This window comes from Suncus etruscus, chromosome 12 (genome assembly GCF_024139225.1).
Source record: "Suncus etruscus isolate mSunEtr1 chromosome 12, mSunEtr1.pri.cur, whole genome shotgun sequence".
In the NCBI taxonomy this organism is placed as follows: Eukaryota; Metazoa; Chordata; class Mammalia; order Eulipotyphla; family Soricidae; genus Suncus; species Suncus etruscus.
In genome coordinates this window covers 12364742-12387264 of record NC_064859.1, presented here as the reverse complement: position 1 = coordinate 12387264, position 22523 = coordinate 12364742, and the positions used below count along the sequence as shown (strand labels likewise).

Genomic DNA, 22523 nt, shown 5'->3' with positions numbered 1-22523 from the left:
AGACAAATATCTCGGTATACACAGATCCTGAGAGGGAAAGTCGGATATTTGAAGATGTGAGGAATAGAACGGAGTTGTAAGGAATTGGGAGGCAGGCAAATGGGGAGATGGTGGCCACAGGGTGAGAACATTTTAGAACACAGTTCTTTTTGTTTGTTTGTTTGTTTGGTTTTTTTGGGGGGGGTCACACCCGGCAGCGCTCAGGGGTTCCTCTTGGCTCTAGGCTCAGAAATCACCCCTGGCAGGCATGGGGGACCATAAGGGATGCCGGGATTCGAACCGCCATCCTTCTGCATGCAAGGCAAACACCCTACCTCCATGCTATCCCTCCGGCCCCAGAACACAGTTCTAAAAGGCGTGAGAAGTAGCCTCCAGTTGTTGCTGGGCTATATACCAAGATTTTTCCAGGATTTTTGCAGGAGGATTCTTCGATTCTCACCTGCCTGCCAAAAGTGGGAGATGATGCCAGCCAACAGATTTGTAAACTGGTTTGGTTGTGGTGATCATTTTACATCTTATATGTGAATGAAGTTCTGATATCAAGCTTAAATCTATAGCATGCTGTCCTCACAGCTAGACAGCTAGGGAGCAGGATGAGATGGGGTGCTGATTGAGATGAAGTACTAAGACGGGTCCCCACTCAACATTCTGTAAACCATCCTACACAAACAGGAAAACTTCCCTCTTTTCCTCCCATGAGATAGAAGCAGTCCAGAGCAAACCAGCCACTGAAACCCACCAAGAATTAGAACTGAAGATAGACCTTCATTCTCCTTAACTAGAGATGGCTGCCATTCAAGATCTTTTTAGATTGTGCTTTAAAAAAATCATAATGAAGAGGGAGAAATCACCTAAAATAGTAACCAGATGAGCAAAAGTCACTTATTGACAGGCCCAAAAGCATCATCCTTCACCTTTCCCAGTTTTTTTTTTTTTTTTTGGTTTTTGGGCCACACCCGTTTGACGCTCAGGGGTTACTCCTGGCTATGTGCTCAGAAATCGCTCCTGGCTTGGGGGGACCATATGGGACGCCGGGGGATCGAACCGCGGTCCTTCCTTGGCTAGCGCTTGCAAGGCAGACACCTTACCTCCAGCGCCATCTACCCGGCCCCACCTTTCCCAGTTTTTAAAGCACTGAAATGTTGCTTTATTTTTCATTGCTTTATCTTTGGGGGAGCTAGATTCCTTTCAATGACGACACTTTTATAACTCTTCACTATGAAATCTTTGAGGATATGAGCTTGAATTAGCAAAAAATAATCTTTCTGGAGTTAAAAGTATGTGAAAATATAAAATTGGTGGGCTTAAAAAATCAGCTGGTGAGAGAAGAAGAGGGGTATGGAACGGGGCTTTTGCCTGGCAAAAGTTGACTCCTGTTGGAATGGCTACACTGCATGTGCTCCTGGAGCACCACCAGGGAACACTCATGCAGAGCCAGGGCTAGTCCTGGAACACTAGTGCGGGGGTGGCCCAACTCCTCATCCCCCAAATCAACACATAGAGACCTCTTGATCACCAAGTTAATGCGCAGAATTGTATATTCCAAATGTAGAAGGTCAAGTAAGAGAGATGGAAAGGGCTAGAGGTGTCCAAACAGAGCCATAGGATAACTGGTAACCCAAGCTGCGAATGCAGGTGTACTTTATAGGACAATTAGAGAACAAGCAGAATACAATTCTTTGCATAGGGAGGACTGGGCTAGAGCCTCTCTAGAGCGAGGAGAGCTGGAGTCCAGAGCCATGGCTCAGAGCCACAGGAAAGAGCCCAGTTTCCTGAGGCCACGGAAAGGTTAAGTCATGGACACAGAAACCACTTTGGTTTGCTCACCTCTGATCTAGATGGACCTGGTCAGGCAAGGCAGGGGAGCAGGGGGGCTAACCACAGAACACAGGCCTTAGTTGGAAAAGCTATCAGCTCCAAGTGAATATAGTTCATATTGTTATCTGGAGTTTGCTTGCTTTGACAAGAACTATGAAGCTTGTTTAGAAAATGCCAGATTGGGAGCCGGCGAGGTGGCTCTAGAGGTAAGGTGTCTGCCTTGCAAGCGCTAGCCAAGGAAGGACCGAGGTTCAATCTCCCAGCGTCCCATATGGTCCCCCCAAGCCAGGGGCAATTTCTGAGTGCTTGGCCAGGAGTAACCCCTGAGCATCAAACAGGTGTGGCCCGAAAAAGAAAACAAACAAAAAGAAAATGCCAAATTGGAAGAACAAATGTTACTAAATTTCTTAAATAATTCTTACCTATATTTTTGGAAAATTGGAAAAGCCTAGATATAACTGCTGGCCAAGTTTCATCACAGACCAGAGCACTGTTCCGTACACAGCATCCCTTGCACTGGTAGCTCGAGAACATTAGTACAACAGGGTTCCAGCAATGTCTGCAGAGAACAAGGCCAGACCTTCTGCCTCTCTTGACTTACAGAGCTACAACACAGAAGAAAAGAGACCATCTAGGGCCGAAGAGATAGCATAGCGGTAGGGCATTTGCCATGCATGCTGCCATTCAGGACGAACAGCTGTTCAAATCCTGGCATACCATATGATCTCTGGTGCCTGCCAGGAGCAACTTCTGAGCACAGAGCCAGAAGTAACCCCGGAGGGCCTCCGGGTGTGACCCAAAAGCCAAAAAAAAAAAAAAAAAAAAAATCTATTCTTTGCACTTTGACCACTGCAAGTGGATCACCTCATTAGTTCTCACAATAATACTATGAGGTAGTTACTATGGCGAGCTCAACAATGAGGAAAGGAAGGCTCAGGAGACAAAGAAATTGGCCCACAGTAGATCCTTTCACAAAGCATAGATGTGGTCAACGAAGACTGTCCAATTGTCTTGAACTTGAGAATATTCTCACCAGTAGGCCTGACTGATACTCACATCCTTGAACATGGGCGCCATCAGCATGGGAGGGTGAACATAGCACTTCAACATGAAGGTTGTTTCTTTATGCAACATAAGAAATTACCTTTGCTTTCTGTATTTGTCTTCTGTAACTTTGCCTAGTATGAAATCAGTTCTGCTGACCAAATGGGTTTCTGGAGCTCCAACTGCCAAGGGACAGACTCCAGGATGCTCCAGTGAAGGTCATTCCTGGGCCATGCCCTGCCAGGCAGGGCCATTTCTCTGTTCACAAACTACAATATTCCTTTGTCTCTTCTCGTGACTATTAATTTTCTCCCCAACATTTCTAACACACTCTATTTATAGCCAAAACCCCGCAAAATTGAGTCATTATAATGAGTTCCTGAAGAGTACCAGGTCCACCTGCTTAAGATAACAGGGAGAGAGGGCAGCAAAAGACCTTTCTGAGATGGTAAAGGAGCTTCCCAGCATCCCTTCTTAAGGGGCTGGCATCACCCACTTAGGAAATCACTAGTTTTAAACATTGACTTGTAATTTTACTTTAAAAATCGTCAGCATATAAAACTTTAACTTTTCATATTCACTCTTTTTTGCTTGTTGGTTTGGTTTGAGGCCATACTTGGTGGTGTTCAGGGTTTTATTTCTGGCTCTGTGCTCAGGGATCACTCTTAGCGGAGCTCAGGGGACCAGATAGGGAGTCACGATTTGAAGCTGAACTGGCCACCAGCGTAGGCAAGCTTTGCTCTAGCCCCAAGTGGTTTCTATTCTGTAAAATTGAATAATTAAGAACCCTTTTACAAAAGCCGTAGACCCAGATAACATCCATGGTGAATCCCATGAAATAGTTAAGGCAGACCATCAACAGATCCCATAATTTCCATGTGAGGAAGAGAGAAGAGAGTTGGTAGAAGTGTAAATGGTTAAAACATGGCAGAGCCATGGCACAGCAGGAGGGGGTGAATGCGTTGCAGAAAGCCAAGCCAGGTTCAATCCCTGACACCCCGTGGGACCTCAAGCATTGCCAGATGCCAGAAGAAATTCTTATTCTGAACACAGCCAGGAGTAAGCCCTGAGTATTGCTGGGTATTACCACCCCACTGCCCCAGGAATGTCTTGTCAGTTCCTCCTAATATTTAACACACACCAATCTACAACCCAACAATTCCACTTCTAGGTAGTTAAAGGCTCGAAAAAGAACATTTATAGCCACTTCAGTCATAAAAATTGAAAGGTGGAAAAATAACAGTAAACTATATTTATAATAAGGGGAACAGAGCAATAGCACAGTGGGTAGGGTGCATACGGATGACCCAGGACTGACCTGAGTTCAATTTCGGACATCCCAGCCTGTTAGGAGCGATTTCTGAGCAGAGTGCCAGGAGTAATCTCTGAGCGCCGCTGGGTATGGCCCCCCCCCCCAAAAAAAACAAACAAACAAAAAAACAAAAAGAAAAACATCAAAAAAGTGACCATTGTTATATACATCATAAACTATATATAACAGTTGTCACTTCCTATAGAAGTTTAATTACTATTTAAACATGTTGTAATTCTCTGTAATTTTTCTACTTACATTCCAGTCCCCTAACTTTAGTCTTTAATGACCTGACTACCCCCAATATGCATTCATCCCCAATCAAACTGTCCCCCAGGTCTCTTTTTCTCAATGTTCTACTTCCTGGGTAGTTTTCCACACCTAGTTACTGCTAATTTTTACTGTACAGGCTTGTCTTTCTCCTTCAAAGCTGGACCAGAAACTCATCTTTTCCACTAAGCACTAAGCCACCTCAGATTCCTTCCAATTTCCTTAGCAATTGCAGATCTTGCTCCTAATAAATGTATTTATTTGACTGAGTTTAGGCCATCTCTTCTTGATGACTCACTAACTCCATCGCCTGTCTTCGGAAGTAGAACCTTTCAGAGGGCAGTGAAAAGATTCCAGCCTTCTGCAAGATTCTTTCCCTGCAGTGGTGTTTACCTGGCATCTTACCTGCCAGAGCATTAAGATGTAAGAAACTGGAGGGCATAGAAGGGAAAAGAAGCAAAAGGAAGATAGATTATAGCTCAGGCTTAGGGTATTGGGAAGGTGAAAAGCCCTTCATGCTTCTTGCTCCATTCAGCCAACCTCGCCAGACCAGCAGAATTCAAAAGAAACCAGGTGAGGAACAGGAAATGCCTTTGTCTGTGTTTTACTTTTACTGGGTGCCCAGACAAGCTGAGGGATACACTCACATTATTTCTGGCAGCATATATTTCTACAGGCTTTTTGAAAGGCTGGGTGGTAGGGGTTTAAGTGGAGGTAGAAAATGGGTAAATATTTTATAAACTCTCTTTCCTCTTGAACAAAGTGCCAATTTTAAGTCACTTTTTTTTTTTTTTTTTTGGTTTTTGGGCCACACCCTGTGACGCTCAGGGGTTACTCCTGGCTATGCGCTCAGAAGTTGCTCCTGGCTTCTTGGGGGACCATATGGGACGCCGGGGGATCGAACCGCGGTCCGTCCTAGGCTAGCGCAGGCAAGGCAGGCACCTTACCTCCAGCGCCACCGCCCGGCCCCCTAAGTCACTTTTTGTTCTGAGCCATCATTTAGTCAACACTTATCTAACTGTGTGTCTTTCAGCCATAGAACTTTATGTCTTTCAAATCATATCTACAAGCCTGACCATGCTCCAGAGTTAGATTCATAATCTCCAACTGATATCTTCGTGTTTATTGCTTATCTAAAAGGTACAACTGCTTATCTGAAAGCAAATTCTGTATCTATTCTTTCGACTAGCAGTACATGATTCCATACTGTGGAGTCAGAAACCTCCAATTCAAAGCAACGTACATTCATCTTCTACTCCAGTCACCTTCTAAGCGCTAACCAAATTGGAAGAACTTCAAACTTGGAAGGTCTTGGAAGGTCTCTGAAATTTCTATCCAAACAAGTTTCTTTATTTCCCTTCCTCCTTCCCTTCCTTTCTTTTGGTTTTGGGGTCATAGCTGGCAATGCTCAGGGATTGTCCTGAATTCAGGAATCACTACTAGTGGTGTTCGGGGGACCACAGGGAATGGTGGGGATCAAACCAAGGTTGGCCACTTGCAAGGTAAGTGCTTTTACCTGCTGTACTATTTCCCTCCCCTCCATCCTCATAAGTTTTTTAATTTTTTTTTTTTTTTTTTTGGTTTTTGGGCCACACGTGGCAGCGCTCAGGGTTACTCAGAAATCGCTCCTGCCAGGCTCAGGGGACCATATGGGATGGTAGGGATCAAACCCAGGTCTGTCCCAGGTCAGCTGCGTGCAAGGCAAATGCCCTACTGTGCTATATCGCTCTGGCCCCAAATTTCTTAATTCAGATCATCCAAGTCTCTGTCCTGAGCTAGGGAAGAACCTTAATAGCATCTTTGAAGCATCCTTGATCTGTGATCCCCATACCAGATAGATGCCAGAATGCCTTATTCATTCACTGGATCATAAAAATGTTGCCCACCTGTTTTCTTCCAAATTATTCTCTTCATGACAGCTCTAATTTGGGAAAATCTCCCACCTATGAAATATACACAATTCCAAATTCCTCACATAACACACAAAACTATTCACTCATTGGTGTCCTTTCAGGGCCGGAGAGATGTCAGTAGGCTTTGCCTGTGGGAGGCCCAGGTTCAACCACTGACCCAGTCGAATCTGTCAGCACTAGCAGGAGTGCTCGGCATACTGAAGGCCCGATTCAATCACAGTAAAACACACCACAAGCAAGGACCACTCAAACACACCACAAGCAAGGACTCCTTTTGTAATTATTTTAAGGTACTTCACTTCCCAGAACCACGTGGGCCCAATAGCCCTGAACATGTTCATGGCTTTAGAGGCTCAATGGCCTTCAAGAAAACTGAACCTGGTCTATCACTCTCACTGGGAATCCCTTCTCCTATGCGTACTGTCTTGTTCTCTGCTGCACGAAACTCCTCGAAAGATGCTCCCAGCTTCTACTTGTTGGCAAAGATTCAGACTACCTAGAAGAACCAGAGTCGACTGCGAATTCAGACAACTCATATTCCAAGCTTGTCTTTGAAATCATTTCTAAAAATGTCCCATGAAACTGGTCCTCTGAAGGATTAATAAGGTGGGGACAATTGTTTGAAGATAATGAAAGAGTTAAAGATGGAAATAATCAGAAAATTCTCCCCCTGACAATATATTTTCACTCTTAACAAGGGTACAGGACTTCTTCAAGCAGATTGCACTGAATGTTTAGTAATATCTTATTTTAGTTTTAAAAATATATTCAAACAATTTTCCTGATAAAATATTTTCTTCAACCACTTTCATATGTGTGTGTGTATGTGTGATATATTTGGCCACACACAGAGGTGCTTAGAGGTTACCCCTGGCTCTGTGCTCAATAATTACTCCTGGCAGACTGGGCTGCTGGGGACTGATTGAACATGGGATGGCCACATGCAAGGCGAACACCCTATCCGCTGTGCTATTGCTCTCGACCTCATTTTCTCTATTGAGTCTCCATTTCTTATCCTATTTTTTGGCTTTCTATTTATATGTAGGTCTGGTCTAAAACTTCCTTTTCATTCATTTCCATACCATGAATACAAATCTCACAATCTATCTTAAATGTCTATGTTTTAAGTGTCCTTTAAAACCACTAGAAGAAGGGGCCAGAGCGATAGCACAGTGGTAGGGTGTTTGCCTTGCAAGTGGCTGACCCAGGACAGACCTGGGTTTGATCCCTGGCATCCCTTATGGTCCCCCAAGTCAGGAGCAATTTCTGAGTGCATAGCCAGGAGTAACCCCTGAGCATCATCGGGTGTGGCCCAAAACCCAAAATAAAATAAAATAAAACTACTAGAAAAAAATAACCCAGTTTTTCTACTCTGAAACATCTTGTTTATAATAGAAAGGGTGGCTGCTGTTCCTGTCATAGTGTTCAAATAAATTATAATTTTAAGAAAATCATAATAAATAAGCCTTTTCAGAACATTTTAAATGTGATTTTTTTTCAAAATTCTCTTTATTACTGCTTATTGTTAGTACTGATAAAAAAAATAATTACCCTGTGAGGGGCTGGAGACATAGCCTGGAGGTAAGGCATTTGCGTTGCATGCAGAAGCATCCCATATGGTCCCCCGAGCCTGCCAGGAGTAACCCCTGAGCACTACCAGGTGTGACGCCCCAAAAACAAACAAACAAAAAATAATTATCCTATGATAAATCAGGATCAATTCAATTTTGATGTTAGGATATCATAAGTGAAGACTTGTGAACTCTTAAGAGACATTGTGGAAATCTATTCTTACTATTATTTATTTGGTAATAAGAATCAGCAAGGTACTCTTGCTTAAGTCATTCCTTAGCATTTTTTATCAAAGTAAAAGCAGACAACTGCTTCTTGGTTAAATACACAGATCTCATCAGATCTAAGGCTGTTTGTCCCCCTTTAAAAGTAGGACGATTGGGGCCAGTGCTATATCATAGTGAGGAAAGCTTTCGCCTTGTACACAACTGACTTGATCCCCAGCATCCCATATGGTCCCCCAAGCTTGCCAGGAGTGATTTCTGAGCACAGAGCCAGGAGTAACCCGAGCATTGCCAGGTGTGGCCCCAAAACAAAAACAAAACAAAACAAAAAGGTAGGGCAACTGAGAAACTGAGACGATGAATTTATTACAGTGTACTCACTGGAGGCAGAGGATTCGTATTTCTCTCTCTAATATTCTCTAATATTCAGAGAACAAATTGTAACCAACTTTCAAACTAAGAAAGTTGTATTTCTACACTTAGGAAAATCCTCCTCAAATTAGAAATTATAATAGTTAAAAAAAATTATAATAGTTTATATGGTATATCTGAAACTACTGAACTGAATATTTTCTTTCCATAATTAGATGATATGACAAACACAAAGGTTCTATGTATCTAAGTTCCATAAAGATAGTTAAAAATCCAATAAATGATCAACAAATTAAAATCAATGCATAATCTTCATAATAAAAGTTAATAAAAAAGTAGCCATCATTCTTCAAACATTAAAGATCTAGACCATGATAGAAACATTTAATTTTAGACACTTCTGATGCCCTGATGTACTTTTGTAGCAGACTGACTTTTTTTTTAGTTTTTGGGCCACACCTGGTGACGCTCAGGGGTTACTCTTGGCTATGCGCTCAGCTGGCTTGGGGGACCATATGGGACACCTGGGAATCGCCTTTACACCCTGCACCACCGCTCCGGCCCCTAGACTAACTTTTTGTACTAAAGGAATAACGCGTGTGTGTGTGTGTGTGTGTGTGTGTGTGTATACCATATATATATATATATATATATATATATATATATATATATATATGGTTTATACCATAACACTAGAATTTCTGCTCCAAGATCTAAATCAAAACTGTCAAAATCAGGGCAGTAGAGATAGCACGGAGGTAGGGTGTTTGCCTTGCATGCAGAAGGACGATGGTTCAAATCCAGGCATCCCATAGGGTCCCCCAAGCCTGCCAGGAGTGATTTCTGAGTGTAGAGCCAGGAGTAACCCTGCGTGCCCCCAGGTGGGACTCAGAAAACCAAAAACCAAAAAAAAAAAAAATAGTCAAAATCTACAAACCTCATTAATAATGATGCTTTTAAACCGTTAACTGTTAATGCCTTCAATTGCTAACTTGTAAGATGAACTTAACTGAATGAATCTCTTAAAAAAAAGAAACCAAAAAGATATCACATTTAAAAAAATAATTCAGATTATGTAAGGAGACATAAAAAGTAATTTATATGACAGATGGCAAGAAGTTACATGTTGTAATGAGAGGTAAGAAAGTTGTGAGAAGGTGAAAGATAATAAAGGAATGATCCCTGAGAATCAGGTAAGAAATCGGACTATTCGCAGAAGCTTGTACACAAGGATTAGAAGTTTCCAAACTAGTTTGGTCTAATGTCCCCTCCAAATTACTCAGCACCCTAAGAACACCCTTTTAAAACAGAACAGGAGTCAGAGTACTGCAGTAGGGTGTTTGCCTTGCATGCTGCCCATCTGAGACTGACCTGGGTTAGATCCCTGGCATCCCATATGTCCCCAGAGCCTGCCAGGAGAAATTTCTGAGAGCAGAGTCAGAAGTAACCTCTGAGTGCCACCGGATGTGCCCCAAAAACCAAAAATAAAATAAAACATATTTGCCCTCTGCAAATACACAAAGGTTACTATCATTCTCAGGGTCACCACCCCCAGGGAGATCTCCCACTTTGGAAAGAACTTCAACAGAAGAACTCAAAAAGTTAGAATAAAAGCCATTAAAAGGAATTCAACTTCCAAGCAACCAAATTTGTTTCAGATCTATAAATCCTGGATGCACAGTACCTCACTATCTTACAGTAATGTCAACCCAGTAGGATCCCAGAAAACCTGATGGGAAAGTTCCATAGGGATCCACGAAGCACAGAAAGCCCAAACACACAGAAGGTCACCTAGCACCAACCACAGCCCAGTCAATCCTCAGACACTGACTTTACTCACAGCACGGAAGGTAGAAAAATCATTCCAAATTGACCCCTGCTGATCTAAGTTTTGATCATTTCTGGTACCTTTGAGTTGTAACAAGCAATATAAAGTCATTTTGGTTTTTTGTCTGTATGAAGGCAGGCTGGGGTGGTGGGTGGAAAATTAGGGACATTGGTGAAGGGAAGGTAACACAGGTGGTGGGATTTGAATATTTAATGCCTGAAACAACTGTACTATGAACAAGGTGGTAAATCAGGTATTATATTAAACATTGGAGAAAATTTTTCAAAAAAAAAAGAACAAATCCACCAACATTACTATAAGTATTTTTGCTAAACATGTTCGCAACACTCACTTGACCTATAAAAACATAAGAACCAAAAACTCAAGTTATTTAGTGCTAAAATAGATTTTATCACAGGCATCTCTGCACTAACCATCCCTCTAAAGTTGGACTAATTTTTTTTTGGGGGGGGCCCCACACCCAGCAGCACTCAAGGGTTACTCCTGGCTCTTCGCTCAGAAACTGTCCCTGGCAGGTTCGGGATACAATATGGAATACTGGGGATCAAACCCAGGTACGTCCTGGATCTGCCAAGTGCAAAGCAAAAACCCTATCACTGTGTTATCACTCCGGTCCCTGAAGTTGGACTAATTTTAAGCAGGTATTTATCTAGAAAACTTTTGTAGCCTTAAAGTAATTGTGTTAACAGCCAGGAAACAAATGGGCATACATGTTCCTCTAATGAAGTACAGAGGGGAATGTCTATTACTTGTTGCATGATCACTTTGTGCTGAGAAAACTTTTGTTTGTTTTTTGGGTCACACCCGGCAGTGCTCAGGGGTTACTCTACGCTCAGAAATTGCTCCTGGCAGACTCAGGATGGGATGCTGGGATTCGAACCATCGTCCTTCTGCATGCAGGCCAAGCACCCTACATCCATGCTCTCACTCTAGCCCCGTGAGGAAACATTTTTAATCTTCAGCGCTACCTTATGAGGTACTTTTGTTATCCTCACACTTTATGGATGAGGAAGCCTAAGAACACACAGAATATAAATGTATTCTCTATTCAAGCTGTGACAGAAATCCTATTGCCATATTTAACTTGTAATTCTAATCACTACTCCTTTTAAGATATTAACCTCCACTGTGTTGAACAAAAACTCTGTACTTAATAAAAATAACCTTTTTTTGGGGTGGGTTGTAAAATTAACCTGAAGATAAAAGAAACTTGAGAATTCTGAACATTTTTTTTAATAAATTATTTTTAATTTTAACTATTTTTTTTTTTTTTTGGTTTTTGAGGTCATGCCTGGTGGTGCTCAGGAGTTACTCCTTACTCTTTGCTCAGAAAGCAGGCCTGACAGGCTCGGGGTCCATATGGGATGCCTAAGATCAAACCCAGAGTGGCTGTGTGCAAGGCAAATGCCCTCCCTCCTGTACAATTGCTCTGACTCATTCACAGTTTTACATCGATTAACTTATAAAAAGGAATCAAAGAATCAACTCAAATTCCTCCACATTAGATCACAAACAAACAAACAAACAAACAAAACCAGTTACAGTCTGTGATAAAGTGCTTTAGGAATAAACAATGTGAGTGTCACAAAGCAGCCAAAAATCCCGGACTAGCATCCAGGAACCTGCCCACCTCTTCTGGCTCCTCCACCAAGCTGTCATTTTGTCCTTTCTGCTGCTCAAGACGCTGGATTTCCGATCTCTAAAATAATCTGTGTGATCTACTCCCAGCTCTCAGATATATGACTCATACCCCGACATGGTATTTCCAGGCTTCCCATTCTCATTCTGGCTAATTATTACTATTACTTTGCAGCCATCACGCATTATTTTCCCTTTCTTCTATAAAAGGAGAAAACTACAGATCTAAACAAAGGCAACAGGCAAGCTTTCCTGACTCCTGCTTCACTTGGATTCTCAAGGTGATCAGCACAAAGTCATTAATTATAATGCTGAATGGTGTTGGGTTTCAATATTTTAGGCTGCTGTTTGTGTGCTAGGTTGGTCCACCAAAGGACAAAGAGTAAAATTCAAGGACGATAGGGAGGGAGAAAATAGAAGTATCCCTTAATTATTCAAGAATAAAGAAATATATTAGCACCTCTTTTTTTGTTGGGGGGGGTGGGCACACCAGGCGGCACTCAGGGGTTACTCCTGAGTGCTCTGTGCTCAGAAATCGCTCCTGGCAAGCACGGGGGACCATATGAGATGCCGGTATTTGAACCTCCGTCCGTCCTGGATCGGCTGCATGCAAGGCAATATTTAAGGTTAAAGATGTAGCTGTGCACTTTCTAGCTTCCTCCTAGCTACAGGAAGACGCTCCAGGGACTGCCAAAGAGGTGAATTCCGTGTACGCCCATTCTTAAGCCTATTATGCAAATAACGCTATTAAATTAAACCAAGCATCTGACATCAAAATTGCCCACTGGTTAAATCTGTCTTTCTCTTCTTTCTCTTCTCTCTCTGACTCTGTTCTCCTCTCTCTCACTCCTTTCCTCTTCTCTCTCTCTCTCTTTCCTCTCTATCCCATTGCTTTCTTGAGCAAAGACCAACATGTTTCCACTTTAACCCTTCAAGGTAAAAGAATCGCTTGAGATGTCTAGAGGATTAGTTGTCACTTGCATGACCTTGTGAAGAAACCTTTCCAGGCAGGCAGGAGAGAGCCAGCTTGGAGAATCGTGTAGCACCCAAAACCCAAAAACCAAAGCACCCGCAGTAAAAGGCAGGAGTCCGGTGGGTGTGTGTATATGTGTGTGCAGAGAAGAAATCAGAAAGACCACCAAGGCCCCAGACGGGGACAGGGGGTCGGGCAGCGGGAGGGGCTGCGACCAGGTTCCTTCCAGAGGTGCAGGGCGAGTCCCTCCAGGTCCTGCCCTAAGGGCTCCTAAGGGTGAAGAAACTCCTGCAGACAGGCTTCACACATCTCTTCAAAGCAAAAGCGACAGCCTCGGGCCACCATCTGGTCATTCCAATCAATCATTCCACCGATGGATCAATCAATCAGTCACCAGCCAGGCTCCCTGGAACTTCCAAGGCCAACTCAGGAGCCCCATCCCTCTCCGACGGGCTCGGCAAGATGATGGCTATCTATCTGGCCCTTCATATAAGTGATCAGATAAAATGTTTCTGAAAGAGGTGTTAACATAGCGCTCCAGGACGGACGGCGGTTCAAATCCTAGCATCCCACACGGTCCCCCGTCTCCCTCGGGGCCGAAGACCCCCCACTCCGATCCCGGTCCCCGTCCTCGATCCCTGGCTCCAGCGCGCCGGGCCCCCTCCTCTCCCGCGACCTTGGGGATGCCGGGGCTGGGCGACCTGGCTGGGACACCCCGACCCCGCAGGACCCTTCCCCGGCGGCCACGGCGAGCCCCGGGTCCGGGTCCAGGTTCCCGCAAGGCGCACCCCGCGTCTCCCCATTTGGGGGTGGAAAAAAGCCTGCCTGCACGAATCCAGCCAAAGCGCCCCTTACCCGGCCGGGGTCAAGGGTCAGGGGTCGGAGGTCGAAGGTCGGCGGTGCCTCCACCCCGCAGGCCGCGGGGACACTCACTCACCGCTCAGGGCGCGCGGGTCGGCCGCATCCGGGAGCACCTGCGGCCAGGCCGGACGGGACGCGACGGGACGGGACGGGCCGGGCCCGGGCGGCGCCGTCCCCGCGAGGGCTGGCGGGGGGCGCGCGGGCCAGCTCGGTCCGCACTGAGGCCGGGGACCCCCCTCGCCCCTCCCCGCGCGGCGCCCACCCCCGGCGCGCCCCGTCACCCCGGCCCCCGCCCCCCAGCCCCCACCCAATGGAAAATGCCTCCCGGGGCGGGGGGCAGCGGCGGGCCACGCCCCTCCCTGATGGGCAGCCGACTGTGACCAATAGCAGGCGGAGTCGCGAGGGGGCGGGCTTACGGGCTGGCCAATCCGGAGGCGCGGAGGTGCTGAAGGACGGGGAGGGGGGGAAGGAGTGCGCGAGCCGGCGCGGGCCGGTTCCCGAAGTCAGGCCGCGAAGAGACTCGGTCCGGCCGCTCGAGAGAGCGCGCGGCGCGGCCGCCATCTTGGAGTCGGGCAGCTTTGAAGGCGCAGGAGGCCGGCCCCGCCCTTCCCGAGAAGCGAGGAGGAAGGAGGAGCCAATCAGGCGAGAGAGAGGCGGTCACGTGGGAGTGGGAGGCGGGGCTAAGCGGGCTGGCTTCGGCGAGTCACGGGGGCCTAAGGAGAGTCACGTGGCCCAAGCAGGGCCCTGGGTGAGTTCCGTTGGCGAAGGTCAAGCCGAGCTGCTAGGCCCTGGCCTAGACCCTTGGTTTCCACGCCGTGGGGTTGCAAAGAGAAGGGAAAAGAATGAATGGAGACCGTGACTCTGGGCTAGGAGAACGCAAATGAGCCTCCTGAGTGCCTCCAGCTAACTAAATCATCAGAGCCACGGAAAACTGGGCTTATTGCAAGCATTCCTGTTCCTAGGGCCGTTATCTATCACACGCATGACTCGGAGGACTCAGAGAGAGGGTTCTTTCCCCACCCGCCACCCCCGATTTTATACTGCACAGAGAAAGAAACCCCACCCACCCCTGCCTTCCAAGTGTCTGGAAGGGCAGTGGAGGCCTCGTGGCCCTAGGGAGCCTCCCTCATCCATCCATCCATCCATCCATCCATCCATCCATCCATCCATCCATCCATCCATCCATCCATCCATCCATCCATCCATCCCATCTAGGCCTTTGAGGATCCTTGTCCTCTTTCACCCACTGCTTGACCTCTTTCCAAGGAAGTGTTCCAGCTTGCAGATCTTGGAGCCCCCAATGCAACCCTGATCCAGAATTTTCATTCGTGTTTAGACACTGGGTAGATCATCCATTCCCAACCAAAGACCTTATACCCTCATCCCCATATTCAAAAGAGGGCCCACAGATGAAGATCATTTTAATGGGGGGCTGACTGGGGGTAAACCATTAGGACAGGGGGCCCAAGGGAAGGGGGCACGAGGTGGGACATGGCAAATTAAAACTCAGATACTGCAAACCTGCATGGTCTTGTCTTGCCTTCTTTTTCTGTTGGTTTTTGTTGTTTGTTTGTTGAGGACTACACCCATTCTCAGTGAGCTCAGGGTCACTCTTGGCTTTGCTTAGAGATCACTCCTGGAGGAGTTTGGAAGACCAGGTGCTGAACCCATGTCTGCCTGCAAGGCAGGCATGCTAAACACTGTACTGTCCCCTCTCAGTACCCTACACCTTCTCACTGAAAATACCACCATTACTGTTCAGTCAAAGAGAATCCTGTGAGTAATGATCCTGATGATAATTCATGCAGTAATTTCCCATATTTCTTCATTCCTTGTCCTGATGGCTTTTATTAAATGCTCTTTTCTCCCTTCGCCTACAGTCACTTTCTCTCCTGGAGCATTTATTCATTAACCGAGTATTGACTGAGAACTTTCCCCAGGCAGCAGATATCAATTCAGATGCACAGGATATAGTGATAAACTAAATGGACAAGTTTCTTGAGTGAGTGAGACAAAGACCATATGAATAAACTACAGGATTCAAGATAAGACCAAAAGAAAACAGGGAAAACCTGGAAGAACCTCTTAAAGTCCCTGTCCCTCTACATTTATTTAGTTATTTTTAATCTTTTGTTTTTGTTTTCGGGGCCACACCTGTTTGATGCTCAGGGGTTACTCCTGGCTAAGCGCTCAGAAATTGCCCCTGGCTTGGGGGGACCATATGGGATCGAACTGAGGTCCTTCCTTGGCTAGTGCTTGCAAGGCAGACACCTTACCTCTAGCGCCACCTCACCGGCCTCCCTCTACATTTATAATTTTTTGTTTTGGGGCCTCACCCAGCTCTGTTCAGGGATCACTCCTGATGGTGCTGGGGACCATATGGGACGCCAAGAGTTGATAATCGGTTTGCTGCATGTCAAGACAGTAGCCCTAGCTACTGTAGCTCTAGCCCTTCCTTTTTATTCAATTTTTTGTGTGTGTAGTCTTTGGGTCACACCCGGCGGCACTCAGGGGTTACTCCTGACTCTACACTCAGAAATCGCTCCTGGGAGGCTTGGGGGACCAAATGGGATGCTGGGATTCGAACCACCGTCCTTCTGCATGCAAGCCAAACACCCTACCTCCATGCTATCTCTCTAGCCCTCCTTTTTTTATTCTTGAAAAAGAGATAACCCTGATCCTTTTACTTAGAAACTGGATTTCATTTGCCAGGACTTCCCTGTTTTTGTTACAGCTGCCTAAATGCAAATACCCCAATAGGCTTGTAGCTCAGTAATAATGCTCTTACCTTGCATGCATGAGGTTCTGGATTCACATCTTCACACAGATCCATCACCATCACCATCATTAAAGTCATCATTGTCCTCTTCAACTCCTCTTCCTAGCAGAAGATGAATGACTTTGAAATCAGGGGTAACATATATTTGTGGGCCTCCAAGGCACCTGGGCTCCCTATAGGTGCCTCACAAAATGAATGTTCAGTGAATGGTACCTCCTCCCATATCTGAAACAGATGCTGCAGACATCCCAACTGAAACCAGAAAGCAAAGGTGGTGAGCATATTAGTAGAGTGTTGTGCCAATGATGCCGAATGGCAAGGAACAGTGGAGCAGGTGCCTTCAGGCCTCAGGGCTCTTGAAGTTGTGCCTCGTATATGGCAGTGGTTGCTGAGTAAAGACTCCTTACTTGGCAGTGGCAATGGCTGTGAACAAGTTATAAGTGTCTGGGTTTGCTCATGAGCCTCAAGCCCAAAGAACTCGGGGTGAATTCCCAGCAGAGATCTTGCCAGGGGAGGTTGGAATTGCCTCTTGCCTTGGAATTTCCAGGCCTTTGGGTACTGCTCTCCAACAGAGTGAGCTGTTGCCAGTTTCGTCATAGTCACTGTCATTAAGTCCAAGTTCTGGCAAAGGGCAGTACGTAATTATGAAGTATGGTTTTTATCATTAGTAGGCACCTAGCTGCCCAGCCCAGGAAAGCACAGTAGTAAAACACTGAGAAGCCAAGCTCTGCTCCCAGCTGGCATGACTCAGTACCAGGTATATTGGCACACCATTTGCAGCCCCAGTCAGCATTGTAAGACTTTCTGTCCCCTCTTTTTGGCGACATACAACTTGAAGTAAATGGAAAGTGGAAATGTCAAGGAGGACCTTTGCCACTGCCTCTGAATTGTATTTCTTTTTCTTTTCTTTTTCTTTTTCTTTTTGATTTTGTTTTTGGGTCACAGCTGGCAGCGCTCAGGAGTTACTCCTGGCTCTATGTTCAGAAATCACTCCTGGTAGGCTCGGAGGACCATATTGGATGCTAGGATTCAAACCACTGTCCTTCTGCATAAAAGGCAAACACCTTACCTCCATGATATCTCTCCAGCCCCATATTTCTTTTTATTTTCATTGTTCCAGAATGATCTTCTCATCATGTATGTATTGTGAAAATCCGTTTTTTAAATATTATTCTTGATCAACTTCTTAAACAAACATCCTTCCCCTTGTGTCCTCTGGATTGTTTCTCTAGTGTGAGATAATAGAGCACTGGAAACTCTGCTTTTACTTGCAGTAAATTTAAGGTTCAAACTAAATAATTCAGAATATATCACCCAGCTAATCAAGAAAACTGTCTTTTACTCAATCCCTATTTGGCATTTCCATATTTTTGTTTTGTTTTGCTTTTCCATAGTCTACACCACCTATAAGATAGCTTATGCCATCCTCATTGTTCTTTAGTATTAGATAATACAGAAAATTTGAGGCCGGAGCAATAGCACAGCAGTAGGGTATTTGTCTTGTACGCGGCCAACCCTGAACCTCTGTTTGATTCCTGGCATCCCATTTGGTCCCCTGAACCTACCGAGGTGATTTCTGAGTGCAGAGCCAGGAGTAACCTCTGAGCATCACCAGGTTTGACTCCCAAAAAACAACAACAACAACAAAAAAGAAACCAAAAAACAAAGAAAGAAAATAAAATGCAGAAAAATTTTGCATAAACAAACGTGGCAATTGTCCCCTCAGGAGCTATGGCCATCCAGGAAAATGATTGTAGATCTGAGACTTCACAGCTATCCTATGCAACATGATTTGGGATGCAGTGATGAAGTGATGCTGAGGGATTCAGGCCATATGAGGCCAAATTGGCCAAATGCTGAAAATCAATTAATAAAGAAAGACTTTGACTTCCATATAAGTCAGGTTATGTCCTTCAAGTCAATTTATTATGTCAAATATATCAGAGGCAAAAGTCAACCATGTTGCTACAAAAGTGGGCAAAGGAAGAGGATGGTGGTGGTGGTGGTGGTGGTGGTGGTGGTGGTGGTGGTGGTGGTGGTGGTGGTGGTGGTGGTGGTAGTGGTGGTGGTGTGTGTGTGATCATTTTTTGAATGGAGAACTAACTTCCAAAGGCCCCATAAACTGGCACATTTAGCACATTCTGGCTTCTGGGACAACTGAAACAATGGTATAGTTTTTCCTGTTGGCAAATTACTTGCTATTTAACTGATGTGAGTAGAAAATTTTCCCATTCTTTTCTTTTTTCTCACAAACAGCTTATTAAGTAACTTTTTTAGCACTTACTTATTCAGCACTTACTATGTTGTATGAGGCAGTTCACTTTTAAATTTTTTTAATATGTAAGATGCAATAAAATTCATCCATATGGGGGCCGGAGAGATAGCACAGTGGTAGGGCTTTTGCCTTGCAAGCTGCAGACACAAAATAGACCTGGATTCGATTCCCAGCATGCCCTATGGTCCCCTTAGCCTGCCAGGGCTGATTTCTGAGCACTGAGCCATGTGTATCCCCTGAGAGCTGCCAGGTGTGGCCCAAAAAGCAAAAAAAAAAAAAAAAAAAAAAGAAAACAAAACAAAAAATTCATATTAAGTATGAAGTTAGATCTGTTCTGGGGGTGTATACACTCTCATAATAATAAATTTCACATCTTTATCACCCCCACTATTTTGCTCCTTTATTACCCATTTTAGTAGCAAATTTAATGACAACTTTATTTTTTTAAAAGAAAAACTTGATTTATTGATTGGTTGGTTGGTTGGTTGGTTGGTTGGTTGGTTGGTTGGTTGGTTGGTTGGTTTCTGGGCCACAGCCAGCAGTGCTCAGGGGTCACTCCTGGCTCTGCACTCAGAAATTATCCCTGGCAGGCTGGGGGACCATATGGTCCATATGGGATGCCAGGAATCGGATCAGGTCTCTCCCGGTTGGTTGCATGCAAGGCCAACGCCCCATCGCTGTGCTATCTCTCCAGCCCTTAATAACAACTTTAAATGTGATGACTTCAGCATTGCTTTCAATAGCTAACCCTGTATTTTCTCTACCTACTTGACAAATTTACCTAGGTAATAGACCCTGTTGGCTGGCAAGTATCAGCTTCTGTTCCCCTAGTGCGTTCAGGGACTGAGGATGTTGCCCCAGTTGATGACCAGGAAGGAACAGTCCAAGGCTGAAGATCCAAGAGAAGTTTATTCCTTCTAGGAGGAATTGGTCAATCTCATACAAGGCAAATGCTTGTTCTATCTCACTGGTTCCCCAGGTACATTTTGATGATAGAAATGATGACTTTAGGGACCAGAGTGACAGTGACAGCAGAGGACACTTGCTAGCTGCTGACCTGATTTTGATCTCCAGCAGCCCATATGGTTCCCCGAGCCTTACAGAATGATCCCTGAGCCACCACTGGGTGTCACAGAAAGGTCTGGGGAGGGGAAGTGATTCAATGATTGTGAGTGAGGAATAGACAGATAAGAGGACTCTTGGGAATGTGGTTTATGTGATTGTGTGGGTAAAGTTTCAGTTCACCACTTTACCCAGAGCCTTAGGAGATAAGCACAGCTCAAAGAAGAGTTCACAGGGTCCATCCACAAGAGTCCCACTGTCTTAGCCCTCAGCTGGTGGAGGAAGGAAGAGGAAGACTTCTTCCTTGGTGTTCTATACCATGCATGAAGCACAGTGCCAGGGTGCCTTGGAATCACAACAACAGAGTATGGAAGGAGCCCTTGTCCAGGGCAAGAGAATAGCTAACAATGAGGGATCCAATCCTACAGCTCCAGGTGAGGCTGGAGAAAGATCCACAGAATGGCTTCAGAAAGGACCCAAGGAGCTGTAAGCTCACAGAAAATCAGTGCTGAATTATTCAGTGCCCACAGTCATGAGGTCATGCACTACAAGAACACAAAGCAAAGAAACCAGGGTACAAAGACTGTGCCTCATTTGTTTCAACAGTGTCATTAGGGTTTGTTTGTATTATTTTGGGCCACATCCAGTGTGCTGAGGGGGGGAGGCTTACTCCTGGCTTTGCACTCGGACCACTTCTGGCAGTGCTGGGGTGGGGGTGGGGGACATATAGGGCCCTGGGATTTGAAACTGAGTTGGCCATATGTAAGGCAAGAGTGAATAAGTAAGTAAGTAAGTAAGTAAGTAAGTAAGTAAGTAAGTAAGTAAGTAAGTAAAAGTAAGTAAGTAAGTAAGTAGCTTACCTGCTGTACTATTGCTCTGGTCTCTCCAATACTGGAATTTTGATGCTAGAATAATACAGTTAAGGACATTATTTTTTTCTTAAAATTTTTAGTGAGAGAAGCTCCAGGCTTTAGCGCACACCTAATTTTTGGAGAACTTTATCACCCGATAAAGAAAGCTTTTATTGAGTGGTAAAGCTCGACATAAAAAAATAATATTTTTTTACTGAGAACTACTGGATGTGACCCTGGTGCTTCCCCCTCCCCCCCCACCCCGGGCCTGAGCCACACTGTCAGGACATTCTCACCCCCAGAACCCTTAAAGTTACCCCGAAAGTGGCTCAGTATCTCTGAGCCTGGAGACCCTCCCCCTGAAATATCGGTGTCCCAGACCATCAAAGTGAAAGGGGTTTCCTGCTATTTGCTAAAAGGAACAGATATGTGGTAATCCATGTTCTTTCAAAATGACTGTTTACCCTGAAATAATCAAGTATGACCATTTTCAATAGCACAGCCCATGGTCTCTGATGTTTGTCTTTAGAAGAAGGGCAGGCAGGAGAGTGAAGTGCACTAGGAGAGGCTCCTGCCTGCCAACATCCCAGACATGACCATCAAGACCTTCCTGACCAACCTGCCATTGGTTTAAGGTGAATCGTTTCTTTTTCATTCGCAGTAGATCTGACATTGCTCTGAAACAACTACATGACCCCTGAATGACTGACTTCTCCATGCTTTTTACATTTTTTTTTTGTTTTGTATTTTGGGTCACACCTGGCAGTGCTCAGAGTTTACTCCTGGCTCTACGCTCAGAAATCGCTCCTGGCAGGCTCGGGGGACCCTATGGGATGCTGGGATTCGAACCACTGTCCTCTTGCACGCAAGGCAAATGCCCTACCTCCATGCTATCTCTCTGGCCCTGCTTTTTACTTTTTGCTGTTTCTTCTGATTTTATAGCCAGTGGATAAATTCACATTTCAAAAACCAGAAAGTGAAAGCCTCTTGCTCCATCCCCCTACATGAGACGACTTAGGTTATTAAAATAATTGACACAATTTTCTTTCTTTCTTTTTTTGGTTTTTGGGCCACACCTGGTGACACTCAGGGGTTAGTCCTGGCTATGCACTCAGAAGTCGCTCCTGGCTTGGGGCACCATATGGGACACCGGGGGATCGAACCGCGGTTCATCCAAAGGCTAGCGCTGGCAAGGCAGATACCTTACCTCTAGCGCCACCATGTCAGCCCCTACATAATTTTCTTTGTGTCTGTCCACTGTGCACGATGATGAGAAGTCCTTATGTTTCTTCTCATCCTACATCTTACTTTCCCATCAAACATTAATTCTTGTCGATTTTTTGTTTCAGCGCCAAGAGAGCATCTCATTCTCAACAGCCAGTGTTTATTTAACCATTCCCCCAGCAATGAACACTTGGGCTGTTCCCAGTCTTTGATATTTGTTACAAACAATGTCAGAATGAGTAACCCAGCACCTAAGTCTGCAGGGATGGCCTCAGGATAAATCTCCAGAAATCTCCCAAATTCATTCTAAAACCTTCCAGAGGAATATTCTCAGCAGCCTTTGACAGGCTTTTTAATGAAGAGCCTCAGCTTTCCCGGGATTAACTCACATTCCATTTGAAACAGTTCCTCATCCTTTGGCCTATAAATTATCTTTGTACTTTTCCAATAAGGATTAAAAAATATTTAATCTGCCTCTCATGCAAC

The 22523-nt window shown here is 45.1% G+C and overlaps 1 protein-coding gene across 1 annotated transcript in view; it reads right to left on the bottom strand.

Annotated features, from left to right (window-relative positions):
* SOCS5 (suppressor of cytokine signaling 5) overlaps window positions 1–14016 on the bottom strand; it is a 36150-nt gene extending 22134 nt beyond the window's left edge. The window contains exon 1 of the mRNA XM_049784361.1: window positions 13923–14016. The gene's annotated coding sequence lies outside the window, so the exon portion shown is untranslated. The remainder of the gene's footprint in view (window positions 1–13922) is intronic.
* Window positions 14017–22523: the final 8507 nt, after the last annotated feature.